This window comes from Anas platyrhynchos, chromosome 11 (genome assembly GCF_047663525.1).
Source record: "Anas platyrhynchos isolate ZD024472 breed Pekin duck chromosome 11, IASCAAS_PekinDuck_T2T, whole genome shotgun sequence".
Taxonomy (NCBI): domain Eukaryota; kingdom Metazoa; phylum Chordata; class Aves; order Anseriformes; family Anatidae; genus Anas; species Anas platyrhynchos.
In genome coordinates, this window is record NC_092597.1 from 5,189,084 (window position 1) to 5,205,657 (window position 16,574).

The 16,574-nt window shown below is 37.7% G+C and overlaps 1 long non-coding RNA gene across 2 annotated transcripts in view; it reads right to left on the bottom strand.

Annotated features, from left to right (window-relative positions):
* The window catches only part of LOC110352705 (uncharacterized), an 84,311-nt gene extending 67,737 nt beyond the window's left edge, over positions 1-16,574 (bottom strand). The window contains exons 1-5 of one of the 2 annotated variants that reach the window (XR_011812013.1): positions 16,165-16,574; positions 15,092-15,194; positions 8,663-8,731; positions 5,395-5,589; positions 3,078-5,085 (exon numbers count right to left, since the gene is read on the bottom strand). This is a non-coding gene — a long non-coding RNA (uncharacterized lncRNA). Of the gene's footprint in view, positions 1-3,077; positions 5,086-5,394; positions 5,590-8,662; positions 8,732-15,091; positions 15,195-16,164 lie in introns of those variants that run through there. The other variant, XR_011812012.1, reaches the window with a different exon arrangement.

The following is a 16,574-nucleotide window of genomic DNA, read 5'->3' on the forward strand; positions in this document are numbered from 1 at the left end:
TTAAGAATTGGAACAACAAAGAGAGCTACCTGTTTATATAAAGCCTAGAAAGCTCTGTTATGATCACACAACCCAGGCATGGCCAATCTGTGGTTCTGAGCCATGTGCAACTTTCAAATAGTTCAAGTGAAGCTCTGATAATGGGGCTAAGTCATCTCACTATCACACACCTGCCCTTAGCCTCTGAGTAATCCAGACACATAGTTGTGTCTCTTGGTTTATATTCAATAAAATCCACCTCTCTCATCAGCTGACTGATGTATTTTTCTATCTCTAAAGAAGGAAAAAGATTTAAGAACCCAAGCTTGTGAATAGTCATGTTCAAAGCATTTTCACAATGTTACTTCTTAACACTATTGAAAACATTTGCTCTTTTGTAAAACTTCCTCTTTTTAAATATTTGCAACACCGCTTTTATTTCATTGGGTTACTTGAGGGCAGGGACCAAGCAGCTTGTCCTGTCTCCATCTCTGCACAGTGCCTCATTACCAAACAGGGCATTTCTTTCACTGAATAGTTTACTGTTCCAAATGCTTATTTTCATTGTTGTTCAAATAATTTCTTGTGTACTTTAAGGATCTGTTGGGGATTTAAACCCAAACCTTTAAATTCTTATACTTCTTCCTGACATCATACCTCATGAATCTATGAGGTGATGATCATGCTGACTTTTTTTTTTTTCTCATTTTTAACCATAACTAAGCAGCTGATGTCTAATTCCTCACAGTAAAATGCCTTCTCTCTTCTTTTTCCACCTTTTAATTTCCCTGCCATCAATTTCATAACCTTTAAAGACATCTAATCTAGAGCTTAATTTCATATTTTAGTTACTATAATAATGGAAAAAACAGTCCATATCTATTTATTGGAATACCACAATTCTTAGCTATATCCATATCATATTCTAGTATATTTAAAATTAATCACTGGTAACTATTTTTAACTATTTAACTCTTGTGTCACTCAGCAGCTGGGCTGTCAGAAACAGCTATACCTTATTTAAGAACACTGTGCTAGTTGCTAGTCCACACTGAAACACTAGATATTATAATGATCCAGAGATCCTTTTGATTTCTATTCAATAATAATCTGTGAAATTAATTAGGCTAATATTGGAAGCAAGGCATAACTCCCAACTTTACATAATTAATTGTGTTGGTAAATATTTCAGCAATACTTGTGTGTAATTCACCAGTATAAAAATAAAAGAGTATACAACATTACAGAGTACTTTTAAGGATACGAAGAACCTTGGTACTGAGTTTAATGGACATACATATTTATATGTTGGTTTTACAAAAGTTTCCTAATGTTCAAGTAAGAAGTCTGTGCAAAAAATCCTATTTCACTCTCTCATCATATGCACATACGATTTCTTCCTGCTTTTTCTATGTTTGGGGTTTTGTGTTCTTTTTGTATTTTGTTATATTTTATATGACAAAGTGTTTAATATAGGTTAAAAGTCACTAATGAAGCATAAAAGATTGAACCATGATAACTTCAATTAGCAGTCTGAAGGCCTATGAAGATGAGACAAGTTTACAAAAGACTTAATACTTTGTTAAATGTAGCATATGCAAGTTTTGGTATTAAAATCTATGTTTTAACTTCTTTAGAGATAAATGTATTGCTACTCCAATGTGAGAACTATTATGGAATACTTAAAAAAAAAAAAAACTGTTGGATATGGTACTGAATACTCTGCACTGTACTGGATATACGGTATTTATGTCCAAGTATTAGACTGCAAAATTAGGATATCATCTCTTTTCTTAATTTGACTTATGTTAGAAGACTCAGCAGGAAAAGTCTTTGCTGACTAGATAAACAAAAGCAGTATTTAAATATATATATGTACACTATCAAGCTACATCTCAAGCATACAATATCATGCATAATTGTAGAGAGATGCTAACTGCATAGCACAAAGTTGAAAGTTTTACCAATAAGTTGGAAACACCTCCAGTAATACACATTAAGATGACCAAAAGCTTTCTAAAACTGCATTATTAAAAGTACTGAGACATCTGTGGCATCTTTGACTACAACAATAATCACTTATACTAGGGCTAAACACGAAGAAGTAGTGAAGCAAGATAAGGAGGATATTTCTGGAATCAATGATAAAAAAGCATGATTCCAATTTTAAAATGCATCATAAAGTTCCATTATATAAAATCAGTAGATCTCCATGAAATTTCATGACATTTTCATATACAATAGGCATATAATGATAAAAAAACAGAAGATTGAGAAACTATCATCTACTTTTCTGCTTTCTGTGAGCTCCAAATAAGAGACTAAAAGAGGAAAACTAAAAACACCCACAAAGATAAGCAAATGAAGAAAAATGAACTCCAAATCAAGGGTGAAACAGAAGAGAAACTGCAGAATTGGAATCAAGTTTTCTTAGTATTTTAAGAGTTTTCCTCCGTGCAGAAAAAAAATACTCATTTCTAAGTAAAAAATACTGATATAGTAAGGCAGAAAAATAGAAATCAAGGCAAAAGGAAATAAAACAAAAAACTTAGAGAAATATAGAGCATAAAATAAACAGTAGCAAGTAAAGACCCATGTAAGTGAGCTAGAATTAAATGCAACACAAATAACACAAAACAAAGAAGTGACAAAATTACTGATAATCATGCATAAACAAAAATGAAAAAAAAAAACAGAATTTCAGAACAAACTATATTTTAGAAAGGATCTAGTAGTGAACTGCTTTATAAGATAGTGATTTTTAAATGTCACTTTATCTATTCTAGGTGTGTCTCAGATCATCATGATTTGTTCAGTTTTTCAACCAATGTTAATATATTAAAAGAGCTAGGCATGGACTTTGAGGTTTCTCATCTAACCACCAGACTCTTTCTACCACCTCTGAAATTCTGAAAGAACATGTGGTTTCTCCTCTACAAATTCCCTATTTCTCAAGTCTTTTCAGTGTTTACACAGTTAAAGTACCACCATGTACGAGGAACTGGATTTATATATCACATAGAAAAAAAATAGGTATTTATTTGGAATATACATCAGTATGATACTTCAGATATTTACGTTACAAGCTTGGTATCATGAGTATTTTGTAATTATTCCCTAATACATTAGCAATATATACAGCTGTAGCTAAGAACGTAACAATGATAATGATTTAATAGTTTAAAAAAAATGAAAAATTTAATCCTATATTACCTACATCTTATTGGTAGCACTAGATTTGAGCATAGAGAGATATGCATGTTTGGAAAAAGAATAGTTGTACGCTGTGTTTGAGGTTAACTTTTATTCTAAGCTACTACAATTACCATAAAGGCTTCCTGCTTTTCCCAGCAGATGTCACTGCAAGGCAGGTGCAGAGAAAAGACATGCTGAAATGATTGCAAAGTGCAGCACCCAACCAAACAGGCTCACTTGCATATACAACAAAAGCGCTTTCTGGAACATTAAAACTCACTATAAATTTCTAACTGATAGGACAATGCAACACAAGATAATTTTAGCTTAACTACAAAAGCTGTAAGTTCTAATTTGGAAAAAAAGAAAGAGAGACCTGAAAATTAAACTTCTATTTCCTTGTAGAATGTACGTTTCATTATCTTATTATTCTACTACACATTATCCTCACTACTGTAATTTAATTTTTTTCCAATAAATTGTCTCTTCACATCCTTAATAAAGCCATAAAACAGAAAGAAAAAAAAAAAAGTTATTCACAAATCCTTTCACAGTGCACATTAGAGAAAACAACAATGAAGTTAATCTCAGATTTGTTCTTTTCCAATTCTTGCAAAAACATGCCTGTTATAATGCAGAAAAACGCCAGCCAAGCTATTGCCATGAAAAGGAAATGAAACACAGAAGCTCTAGACAAATCATTAAGCTCTCCTGGTGAGGCACCCACATGCACCCCCAAGGGTAACACTCTGGACCCTATGTATTCTTGGTTCAAAAGGCTTGAACAATGTGTCTGGATCTGAGCTGATAAATCATTATGATATTCTTTGTCAAATATTTTCTCATGGATGACTTTCCTTTGTAAAACTCCTTAGGCCTTAAAACATTTTTCTATTCCATGTCTGCTGCACAAAGGATGTTGTGATGGGTTTACATGCATAAGGTTTTATTTGCAGTCCCTAAACTGATGCCATGCATTACAGGGGACAGAGGCGGGGGAGGCACAAAGAAGTCTCCCCTGGGGCCAGCTAGCAAGAGAAGCGATGGGAGTTCCCAAACAAACATCATCCCTCTGGCATTTTCTCCAGTGCAGCAGGAGATAGTGACAATGATCACTTTCACCATGCCTGTCCCTATTACTATACACTTTTCAGCAGCACCCTCTCAAGCTCCCTACTGGGCATTATTACACAATCAATGCAGATCAAAGCATGCTTTAATAACATGAAAAGTCTGCATATAGTCTACTTACTAAATATCATCCATGTATATTATTAATACTGACCATTAAGGCCAAAAGAAAACAGAGGCGCACAAACATTTTGACCAAAGGTGCATAGGCACTGACCCAAGAAGAAAAGTCTGGAGAAAGCATATGACAGAATAAAGGTTTCCTTAACAAGGATGAAGAGAAATGATCTGATGGAAGAACATTTTATCTAAATAGCTGATGAAAGACACAACATGGGTGAAGTGTAATGTGATTCCTAAACAGAACAGTCCCACTGAGGAAAGATGTACTTTCAGAACTATTGGCATTTTTCAATACTGCCTTATCTCCATTGTAAGTTCATTTTTAAAGATTACACTAGTAAAGACATGTTTTTAATTAGTCTCAGATAATGTAACATAGTAAAAAGAGGCAAAAGTGTCTAAATTACTCTGAAATCTGTATTTTTATTTAGCAGAGGTATATTTTTCGGTCAAACATTGAGAGATTCAGAGAAATCTGAAGCCGGGACACTATGTATCTACTCTGTCCTGAATGTGGGATGTAGTAAGAACAGACAGCTACTCTGGGTAGGTGTTCTCACAAGGTGTCTGTACAAGCCCGCTATTTACTCCCTCTCACCTTGTCACCGTCATTCTTGTAGATATCACATGATTAACAGAACAGGTCCTCAGCTCCTCCTTAAAAGAACAAGAAAATATTTTAATCACTGTTTTCAGCTCTTGTGAGAATACTTCCTTCCCCTTTGTAAATACAAAGGCAGTATCATTTTGGACCACAAATTCTAACCAGCAGACAGAGGACAACACACCCATAGGAGCTGAAAAACAGAACCTTGACTAGTGACACGGACAAACTGCAAGTATTCTAGATAGACTTCAAACCTCAAAGTCTAGAACAGAGCCTTTAGCAGGGCAAATGGTTAAAAATGCACTCAGTCTGAAACTTAATTTGATCAGCCAATATTAATTTGAGAACTAAATGCATACTCATTTTCACAGGCACTTCCACAGTAGGACTCCACAAGCTTCATGCAAATATGAATGGCTACATTCCGTTCTGTGCAATGTAGGCATTGTTCCTAGGTTGGCTGCCAGGGCTCTGGCCAACCCTCGCTGAAGTCTGTGACATTCTTCTGATGAATTCTCTAGGAGAAATGATCACCAACTGAGCAGCTGCTTCTACTGTAAAAAAAAAAAAAAAAAAAAAAAAAAAAAGTCTATAAGTAATGGAGCAAACAGACTACTACGGATTTTGACCTTATGTCTCGACCTCTTGCTGAGTTTGCTAAAGGTCGATTGCTGGTTCAGAACAAGCTAGTACTCAGCCCCATATCTTAAACTTGCAGGAAGCAACTATGGCTGAATCATTCAGCTTTGGAGTTCAATGGAGTGATTTTAATCTTGAAAGGGGTATATAGAAAGGGGTAAAGAAGATGGTCTGATCCCTTGTTTTCTTAAGAAGGGAAAATAAAAACCCTAGCACAACCTCTAACAGCTTTGAAAGACTAACAAAAAGCTTAAAAAGTGAAAAAACTAACTGGGTAAAATATATACTGCATGTCTTAGGGAAAAGTGTTTCTGAGATCTTTCATTTTATTTTTCCAATCTTTGCTGAAACAACTTTTAGTTTTCTGAGTGTTGTTTCAATAACCAGATCTACTTAGATCATTCAAACCAAAACAATTAATTTTCAAGTCTATTCAATTATCCCTTTCAGTCTTTTGGAGCTATGGGAGAGTACCAGTACTTATGTCTCATGAGAATAGTTCCCTAGTCATAATATACATACATAAATTAACATGCTTTAAGGATATGCTTTACACATTTTCGTTAAAAATGCCTTTATTAAGTATACTCAGCAACACGTCTTGCTCCACTGGATTACAACTCTGGACTCTATAAACTGTGGCTAAATATAATTTACAAGTTATTTACATGTATCTTACAAGGTCTGATTCCGTAGAATTTCCTGGGGAAAAAGTTTCCTTTGAGATAAATTTAGATGCCGTAAAATTTCTTCTTACTTTGAAGGGTAAACACTTTGCCAAGAGTTTCCTGACCTACAGAATCCGTCTTATTCAAGAGAACAGAGTGGGACGTTTGTATTAGTCTATCAACAATTTTAATAGTTCTACTTCTATGGTTACACCTTTATATAATAAACAACTGCAGTTTTTAAACAGTTGTATTCTAGGGAGGAATATATTCATATTTTGTTAGCTATCATATACAAGGACGTTTGAAGTGAAATTCAGATCTGCTGTGACAGGATGCAGCTGTTGAACACATAAGATGACTGCCATTAAAGGATTCAAATAACAAGGTCCTTGCAAGTAATAGTGTAAATTCAATTCATACTAACTGAAGCTAGATGTAATTATGTTTGAAAAAGTCTGTTGTCACATCCCTAAAGATTATAAAGGAGGAACAGCAGATTGCAGCAAGCATCAGATGCTTTCATCAGACCAGTGCAACATTCATAAATGTAGTATACAGCCTGAGAAACCAAACATGTCCAATTTCCATTAAGAGACTGACAAACCAATTTTTAGAAGTGTGTGTATAGACATGACTCATCTTAAGTGCTTCATCATTTTTCTGTAATGCCCTGTTCCAACAATGCAAGAACAAACAAACCAAAAAAAAAACAGCAACATAACATTTCATAAAGTGTTTTTGGAAACACCAACAATTCAAAGAGATAACTGTTTGAACATCCCTAGAGTGCTACATTAAACAGTACGAAAGTTGTAAACCATGATTTTCAATTTTCAGTTTAATAGCTTGTTTTGTAGATAATATCCCAGCCAGAGATTCAGCCCCTTGGAACCCATACAAAGGAATTTTTAAAACAATAAAAACCATACAAAATTAACTATTGAGATTGTTTTTGGTTTTGGTAGTGTTTGGTGGTTTTTGTTTTGTGTTTTTTTTTTCAGTAGAAGGAATTCTATTAGGCAAGAAAGTGATGTTATGACTTCATAAGAGTGCTCAAATCCCAGTTTTGAGCATCTGAAGCTGAATTTTTCAAGTGATCTCTTGTTTTGGATCAAAACAAAACTACAGAAAGAATATGCTGCTTTGGGTAGCATATAGCTAGTAGCATTTTATGTAGTTTGTTATCTTAAACTTAAAATCCTTTCTGGTGTTTGGACAGTAATAGATTTGTACACGCCAGACTGAATAACTTGAAATCACGGTGAAAATAAACCCATTCATTAACTCACAATAATTAAATGAAGTGTGGTTATTTCAGTATCTGCAATATCTGAGCTTCTATAGTAAGTAAACTTTATGACGGAACACAACAATATTCATATGAAACACTAAGGAAACATAACCAGCACAGATTACACCAATTTCAGTAACAAAGACAAGTGACAGATTCAAAATAATGCTATTTGATATTTGACTTTAAAAGAAAAGTGAAAAAGCAAACACCTCATCAAGGAGAATTTCATTACATATCTGATTGCCTGCACAGCATGATGGAAGTCCTAAAAGTACAAATGGAAACAAATATGGAGATGGAGCAGTGTGAGAAGTAACAGAACCACTTTCCATTCACGCCCAGTCCACTGAACTTCACACCTGGAAATCTAGAAATATGGCTTTGTCATTGAATTTGTGAACCTTCAACCTTGACTTGTTCAAAGAAAAAATCTCAAATTCTATAGACCAGCATAACAGAAGCTAAGGAAAATTCTTGAAAAATCACTGAAAATTCTTGCTATGATCTTCTTTCATTACTGTTCATTAGAGTACTTGGATTGCATTACTTAACCACCAGGCATTTGAAAGTCAGTATGTTTTAAAAGAGTATTTATTTCTCTGAAATATTTTGCACTGCAACATTTTCTGAGATATGGAACTCTTCTGATGGTGTTGTAATCATTCCCACTTCCTCTGTAAATCATAATTATCTCACATCAGTCAGATCAGTAATCAAACACTGGGGTGGGAAGTAGAAAAGGTGACTCATTCCAGAAGCATTAAAAATTATAAAACAGCAATAAGTGAAAATAGCAGCTTGAAAACAGAAAGGCAAAAATGCAGACACAGAAGTGACAATTCATACAAGTCCAGAATAATTAATCTAATTTTAAGGGATGATGACAAGGGAAAAAATGTTGATATTTGTACATGACTGTGTTCCAAGATCTTTGTTTTAGGGAATAGGAATGCTAAAGGCATAAGACTCCTCCCAAAGGCAGAAGAAAAAACTATTATACTACCAAAAGACAATTACTCCTACCAGCAGCTGGCTTGATTGTCTCTCCAAGGATTTTCAGAAGCTTTTCTTCAGCTGAAGCATGAGATGTGCCTAAACATGGAGAATATGCATGACTATTCTGATGTCTCATACTCAGTTAATAGCTGCAGAATCATTCACACTCACATAAGAAATAAACATCTATCACCATAAGGACAGAAAAATTGCAGGTTTCTGTTCAAAGGACTACTGGATTTCCCTTCAGACTGTCTTTCCTACACTATACTGCCCTCACAGAACCTATTCCAAGGTTCCTGACCTTTCTTTGCTGCCTTGGTCCCTTTCTACTTTGACTGCCATTTCTTCCTTTTGAGGAACACAGATGACTTCTATTAATACTGTAGCGTCTTTGATGCATGAAAGACAATTGGTATAGCAGAAATGCTAAATACATTGTACTCAGTACAGAACACAATAGTTTAACAGAATTCAAGATTTAACATTGTGTGTGGTATATCTGTATCAAATTACTGGTAATAAGTTGAAGTCAAATTTTCCAACATAATTGGCATTTCTTAGGTAATGCCAAGACCTCAGTTGTCTTGGGAAGTTAAGGTGCTTGTACACCTCCCACAATTAGGCTGCTTGTTTGTTTTGTTGTTGTTGTTGTTGTTTCCCCCCTTTTTTTTTTCTACTTCTGTCTAAACCACATGATTAATTCTCTTCCTGTTGTGAGCAACTGTTGCCTCATTTCCATAAGGATACATGGCAGTAATACCACCTTAAAAAATCCTCATTTTCAACCCTCTCAATATTAGGCTATATAAGAGGTGTGAATTAATATAGCTATCTTTAATCAACATACTCATAATTAAGTATACTGAATAGAGAAAATAAACATTATTAAAACTAAATCCTAGTATTACCTCTCCGAGAATTCTTGTCCTCCTTTTACAAGGAAAATCAGTGAAAGCATATGCACGAATTTTATTAAATCTTGTGCAGTTTAGAACCGTTCTAACAGATATTTTGATATGCTTCTTTGTGAGCCATCAAAACAGTAATAAGGAAAGTAATTTATAACTGAATTTCCAAGCAAGGACAGAGTAAATATTTTTTCTAGAAATACGTTCATGTGCTACAATGATCATTAAACCAAACAAACTACATGAACATTTTTATCCAGCCTACTGTTTTGTAAAAGAAAACAGCTTATGCATTTTACTGTAAATACATATCAGCAATAAAATTAACTGCTTACCATCCAGTAATTTAAACGGAAGACAATATCTGTTCAAGTTGCATACATATCACTCATGAAAGAACTTAGCTAAAAATTTCTTCTCTGCAAAGCATTATTGCATCAAGCTAGTTTTCACAGCAGACCTGAAAACTTGCATTAATGAAAAACAAAGCCCACTGAAAATTGACTAATGGAATATAACACCATTCTTCTGCTTCAGAATTTCAGATGTAATATTCTTAAAAGCCCTTCAGAAATCGTGAACTAGAACTTAAACTGTCCTATGACATTTAGACATTATGTCATTGTAACTATCCTTTTAAGACCATTAAACTCATATTTTAACACTGCTGAAATTACAAATTTGATAATTTTATAGAGGAGTGGAAACAGTTTTGTAGAGCTTCACATATAGTCAAATTCAAAAAGTAAAGAACATCATTACACATAAGCAAGCTCCATGTTAAAGTACCAGAACTTGAAGTGGCCCTAAGTACAAACTGTTTTGACAAGAGAATGACTAATTCATGAGGAATAGTCCCATCCAGCATTTATTCCAAATGATGATCGATATGCAAATTCTGATTACATCCCTTGCCTTCATCTAGCAAACGTGACACCCATATACAAGAAGGGCTGGAAGACAGATCCAGGAAACTATAGTCCTGCTAGTTTGACCTCAGTTTCAAGGAAGATAATGGAGCAGATTATCTTGAGTCTCATCATGTGGCATTTGCAGGGCAAGCAGGCAATCAGGCCCAGTCAGCATGGGTTTATGAAAGGTAGGTCCTGCTTGACAAACCTGATCTCCTTCTATGACAAAGTGACGTGCTTAGTGGATGAGAAAAAGGCTGTGGATGTGGTCTACCTTGACTTCAATAAGGCTTTTGACACCTTCTCCCATAGCATTCTCCTCAGGAAACTGGCTGCTCTTGGCTGGACTAGTGTATGCTTTGTTGGGTTAGAAACTGGCTGGGTAGCTGGGCCCAAAGAGTTGTGGTGAATGGAGTCAAATCCAGTTGGAGGCCGGTCACTAGTGGCGTCCCCCAGGGCTCAGTACTAGGGCCAGTCCTCTTTAACATCTTTATCGACAATATGGATGAGGACATTGAGTGCACCCTCAGTAAGTTTGCAGATGACACCAAGTTAGGTGCGTGTGTCGATCTGCTCGAGGGTAGGAAGGCTCTGCAGGAGGATCTGGATAGGCTGCACCGATGGGCTGAGGCCAACTGTATGAGGTTCAACAAGGCCAAGTGCCGGGTCCTGCACCTGGGGCACAACAACCCCAAGCAGAGCTACAGGCTGGGAGCTGAGTGGTTGGAAAGCTGCCTGGCAGAGAAGGACCTGGGAGTATTGGTTGATAGTCGGCTGAATGTGAGCCAGCAGTGTGCTCAGGTGGCCAAGAAGGCCAACAGCATCCTGGCTTGTATAAGAAGCAGGGTGGCCAGCAGGGGCTAGGGAAGAGACTGTCCCCCTTTACTCAGCTCTGGTGAAGCCGCACCTGGAGTACTGTGTTGAGCTTTGGGCCCTTCACTACAAGGATGACATGGAGGTGCTTGAGCAAGTCCAGAGAAGGGCGACGAAGCTGGTGGGGTCTGGAGAAAAAGTCTTATGAGGAGCAGCTGAGGGAGCTGGGATTGTTCAGCGTGGAGAAGAGGAGGCTCAGGGGCGACCTTATCGCTCTCTACAGGTACCTTAAAGGAGGCTGTAGCGAGGTGGGGGTTGGTCTATTCTCCCATGAGGCGTGGTGACAGGATAAGGGGGAATGGGCCAAAGTTGCACCAAGGGAGGTTTAGGTTGGATGTTAGGAAGAACTTAATTGAAAAGGTTGTTAGGCATTGGAACAGGCTGCCCAGGGAAGTGGTTGAGTCACCATCCCTGGAGGTCTTTAAAAGATGTTTAGGTGTAGAGCTTAGGGATATGGTTTAGTGGGGACTGTTAGTGTTAGGTCAGAGGTTGGACTAGGTGGACAGAGGTGATCTTGGAGGTCTCTTCCAACCCAGATGATTCTGTGATTCTGTGAATGAAACACTACAGGATTGCTATTGCAATATTAATATGCTTTGAAAGGACACTATATGTTATATAAATCACATAAGTTCCAGTGCATTTCCAAAAATTATCTTCTAATGGGAAGAATTAGTAATAACCATTGCTAATCACAAGAAATGCTCAGAGTGTGGTTTCCTTGCTTTAATTCTGGATGCAAATATACTGCATTCCATTCAATGAGAATTAGACAGAAACCTTGCTGTCCCAATTCTGTTTCTCTGACAAGCAGTACAAAAAGAAAATATAAATGGTATTGGACTGGCTGCCTTTTGGAAGCATGCAATGGAAATGTAGTAATGGTACCTATTAACATTGTACCTAACATACTTTTGCCAACTAGACTAGTGTCCAAAAGAAAACCCTAGATCAAAAAGCTTCTTCTACATAAACCATCTATATACCTGGTGAGACATTACTGCCAAAATTTATTTACTGAAGTGAAAATATTCCATGGAAAGTACTGATTTCCACAAAAACTTCCTGGGACTTTTAGAACAAGAGAGCAGCTTTGCTCCCTTGCACTGACCCTGTTCTGTAACGAACCAATTCATCGCACTACACACGCACACATCACAAAATTATAGAGAAGTTTTCTCTCAGGTTAGCATGTTGAACTGAGGGGCAAAGGAATTAGACAAGTACAAGGGATGACTATTTGGGATTTTCTAAGAGGAAAAATGTTGGTACAAAGCATGCACCTGCAATTTTGCATGTCTGAATCAAATTACTTTTGCAGAATTCTTTGCAGAATTTAAGGAATAAACATGATACTTTAAGAATGCGCCTTTAAACAAAAAAAAAATGTGAATAATGGTCAGAAATGGGCAGTCAGAATAAGTGTGCATGACACTTTCTTTTTCATAGACTCCCAATTTCCAACCATTTCAGCTTGCAGAAGTTTCGTATACCAGTGTGAGCATGGCTCTTCAGCAATCCTCTAAGCTCTCTTCTCACACAGACCTTCTCAACCCTGAGAACTATTGCGAGCATCAGTCTTTTCTAAATAATTGTTCAGTCTCCCCTTGTACTGACAGTTTTCCATCCACAGCATCCTTCAGTGAAGTTCTACAGATCTACTACCCACCATACGATGGATGACCTCTTTTTCTTTGTTTTGAACATAGGTTTAAGTGCCATCAGTTATTCTGGCATTGGAAGAGACCCTTAAAGCTGGCATTTTCTATCCAAGTCACAATTTTGCAGATCTCTTCCGTAGTCATCTCAAAGTTTTCTCTTTTTATGTTGAGCAGTTACAGACTACTTCTAGTCATTCCTTGCACAGAAGCCATTCCATACCTTTGATCATTCTTATTGCCTTCTATCCCACTTCTATAAAGGGGACTCTAGGATGGCTTTTCCCTCTTCACATCAATGTATACTAAATTTTATCTGCTATTTTATCGCAAAGTCCCTCAGACTTGTACGGTTCTTATGTCTTTCTCCACAGTCTGCTCTCATTCCTATATTGAATAGCATAAAATCATTTCCTTGCCAACTTAAGTAAAGACACCAGACTCTCCTCTGAAATAATTCAGGTGCAAGCACATATTCTTTTCTGATACTGAGGGCTGTAACTTCCCTCAGCGGTGCAATGTGAATGTTACCTAAGGTGCAGTAACATCACAATAACAGTTTGGCAGCAGTCAGAGATTTTCCACACTTTCTTTGAGAAATGCAGGGCCTAACGTCTCATGCCTTGCACATCCAAAATTCCTACTAGATGCAATGAGAACTTTTTCCTTATAAAGATACAAGGCTGGATGCTCACTGGAAAGTTAAGTAAACAAATTGAGGGTGGCCCTCCCATAAAAACATGCAGACATATAAGAGCTCATTTTTCTCCTTTAAGCACATCTTTAAATTTATCTATGAAATTTTGTTAAAACTGAAACTGGTGCTTTAAATGCACAATATCTAGCATAATTTATCAGTACAGGCTGGGAGACGACCTGCTGGAGAGGAGCTCTGAGGAGAAGGACCTGGGGGTCCTGGTGGACGAAAGGTTGACCATGAGCCAGCAGTGTGCGCTGGTGGCCAAGAGGGCCAATGGGATCCTGGCGTGCATTAAAAGGAGTGTGGCCAGTAGGTCAAGGGAGGTGATCCTCCCCCTCTACTCTGCCCTGGTCAGGCCTCACCTGGAGTACTGTATCCAGTTCTGGGCTACCCGGTACAAGAAAGACAGGGATCTCCTGGAAAGAGTCCAGTGGAGGGCCACAAAGATGATACGGGGCCTGGAGCATCTTCCCTATGAAGAAAGGCTGAGAGACCTGGGTCTGTTCAGCCTGGAGAAGAGAAGACTGAGAGGGGATCTCCTCAGTGTATATAAATATCTGAGGGGTGGGGGACAGAAGGATGTAGCCAATCTCTTCTCAGTGGTTTGTGGGGATGGGACAAAGGGCAACTGCTACAAGTTAGAGCACAGGAAGTTCCACGCTGACATGCGAAAGAACTTAACAGTGAGGGCGACAGAGCATTGGAACACGCTGCCTAGGTTGTGGAGTCTCCTTCTCTGGAGATACTCTGTCTGGATGCCTACCTGGGCAGCCTGCTGTAAGGAACCTACTTTGGCAGGGGGGTTGGATGATCTTTCGAGGTCCCTTCCAACCCCTACAGTTCTGTGATTCTGTGATAATTGCAATACAGCATTTATTTTTGGCCAGAAAACCTCCACTAGACATTAAAATCCTGCTCTAAAGTATATACATGCCATCTACCCACTCTGAGCTACATTAGCATACATTTCAAAATCCATTTATCATTAAGAAAAACTACATTAAAGACACTGTTAATTTGTTAACTATTATGATACATACAAGATATAATCAAACTTACCAAATATATATTCAGCTTAATACCTTATCTACTATGTATGCAGGTAATTATTGTAGCAAGACACAGCTATTTTATTTTGTGAGCTATAATAAATTGGGAATGAGGAACAACATTTTATTCTATCAAAAATCAACAGGTATATCCAAAAGAAAAACAGAAATATTATTCCATCTCTTTAGAATATCATTAAAGTATTTTAAGTTGTCCTTAAAAAGAAATACACCTGGCCCACTAAATATAAAAGTAAACAATAAAAGAACATTCTTTCCCAGAAATAAACAGCAATAAACCCAATACAAAAAAGCAGAAACCGTAATGAAGCTGAAAATGATCTCAACACTCACTGTGCTGGTATTTCAGTTTGATATTTGAAACAGAGTGAAGACAATGCTGGACTACAATCAATTTCTCCAAGAACCGATGACTACTCCCTTGAAATTATCAGATCTGCAAGGAGAAATACAACCATTCTTGAAGATCAGCTGCCATCTAGTGAATATTAAGAAAATTGTTTAAAACATCGGTTTGGTTTTTTTGTTTGTTTGTTGTCTTTATTCCTTCCTTCCTTCCTTCCTTCCTTCCCTCCCTCCCTCCTTCCTTTTACAATTTAACTAGATTCTTGGTGGAACACCTTCCTGCCACCTTGTCACTGCTGATTTTGGGGCCTGTAAAAGTTTCAGGAGCATGAGTACTCAAAGTGATGCATTCCAAACCAGAATAGTCATTCAGCAATGTTTTCTGTAAAAGTATATAAATAAGGTCTTGGTACTACAGTTTGGTAAAAAAAAAGAACATGCTTTCAAAGAGCTGAATTGACGATTTTTGGACTCCATTATATTGAGTTCCTATGCATATTTAAAATTAGCTGAAGTGATGTTCACATTACCCGTTTATGTTCATATTGCTTACAGTTTTGTATACAGCCCTTGGTTCATGAAGGAATGTGATGAAACAGGACACCACCAAAGAGATCTCCTCACGTTTTTCTCATGAGACCTTCAAAGTGCATGCTGGACAGCTTGTAGGCATGCCATAAACCCCTCCCCGTCTGTCTATGAACATACCAGTCTGACAGTGCCGTGTGTTTGAGATGCCAATCCTCGTACATATGAGGTCTCAAACAGAGCTTGTGTGTATTAAGTACATGTGTAACTGCACTCATAGCGAAGCTACTTCCAGGAGTAAAACTGTGCACTTTCTAAATCTCACAGATCATGGCTTTATATTGCATCCTACAATGCTGGCAGATCTGAAAGGTTTTTATAGAACTATTGCACAATTCACGGCACAATTTGAAAAGACCATGGGCCAAACAGTTATAAAATTGTTTTTTCTCAAACACTGACTGAATATTTGTCAGAACAATGCATTACAACAGATTTATCCATTCCTGAAAAAATTTCTGCCTCCTATTCACCTGTACCAGCAGCTTCTCAAGGCAATTCTGTGGCTCCCCACTTGCTTCTCTTAGCACCTAGGGTTGACTCTACCCCAACTGCCAGCACTGCCTTGAGCCAGGGGAACTACTGGAAAAAGGGAGCCCAACTTTTGAGAATGCACTTGGGAAGCGCCCACCCGACGAGCGGGTGGCGCTGAGGAGACGACCTGAGGGAGGCGAGGGACCACCGGCACGTCCAGCAGTGAGGAGAACAAGGTGGCTGGCCACGACAAGGGGTACGTTAGCCCTATTTCGGCTGGGAACAGAGGGTGTGAAAGGCTGAGAAGGGTCTGTGAGACGGGCTCGCCTCACAGTGCCCTGACAGCCCTGAGGGGGGCAAGAGCGAGGCGGGAGTGGGAGGGACGGCGAAGTCCCGCCCCGGTGCAGTC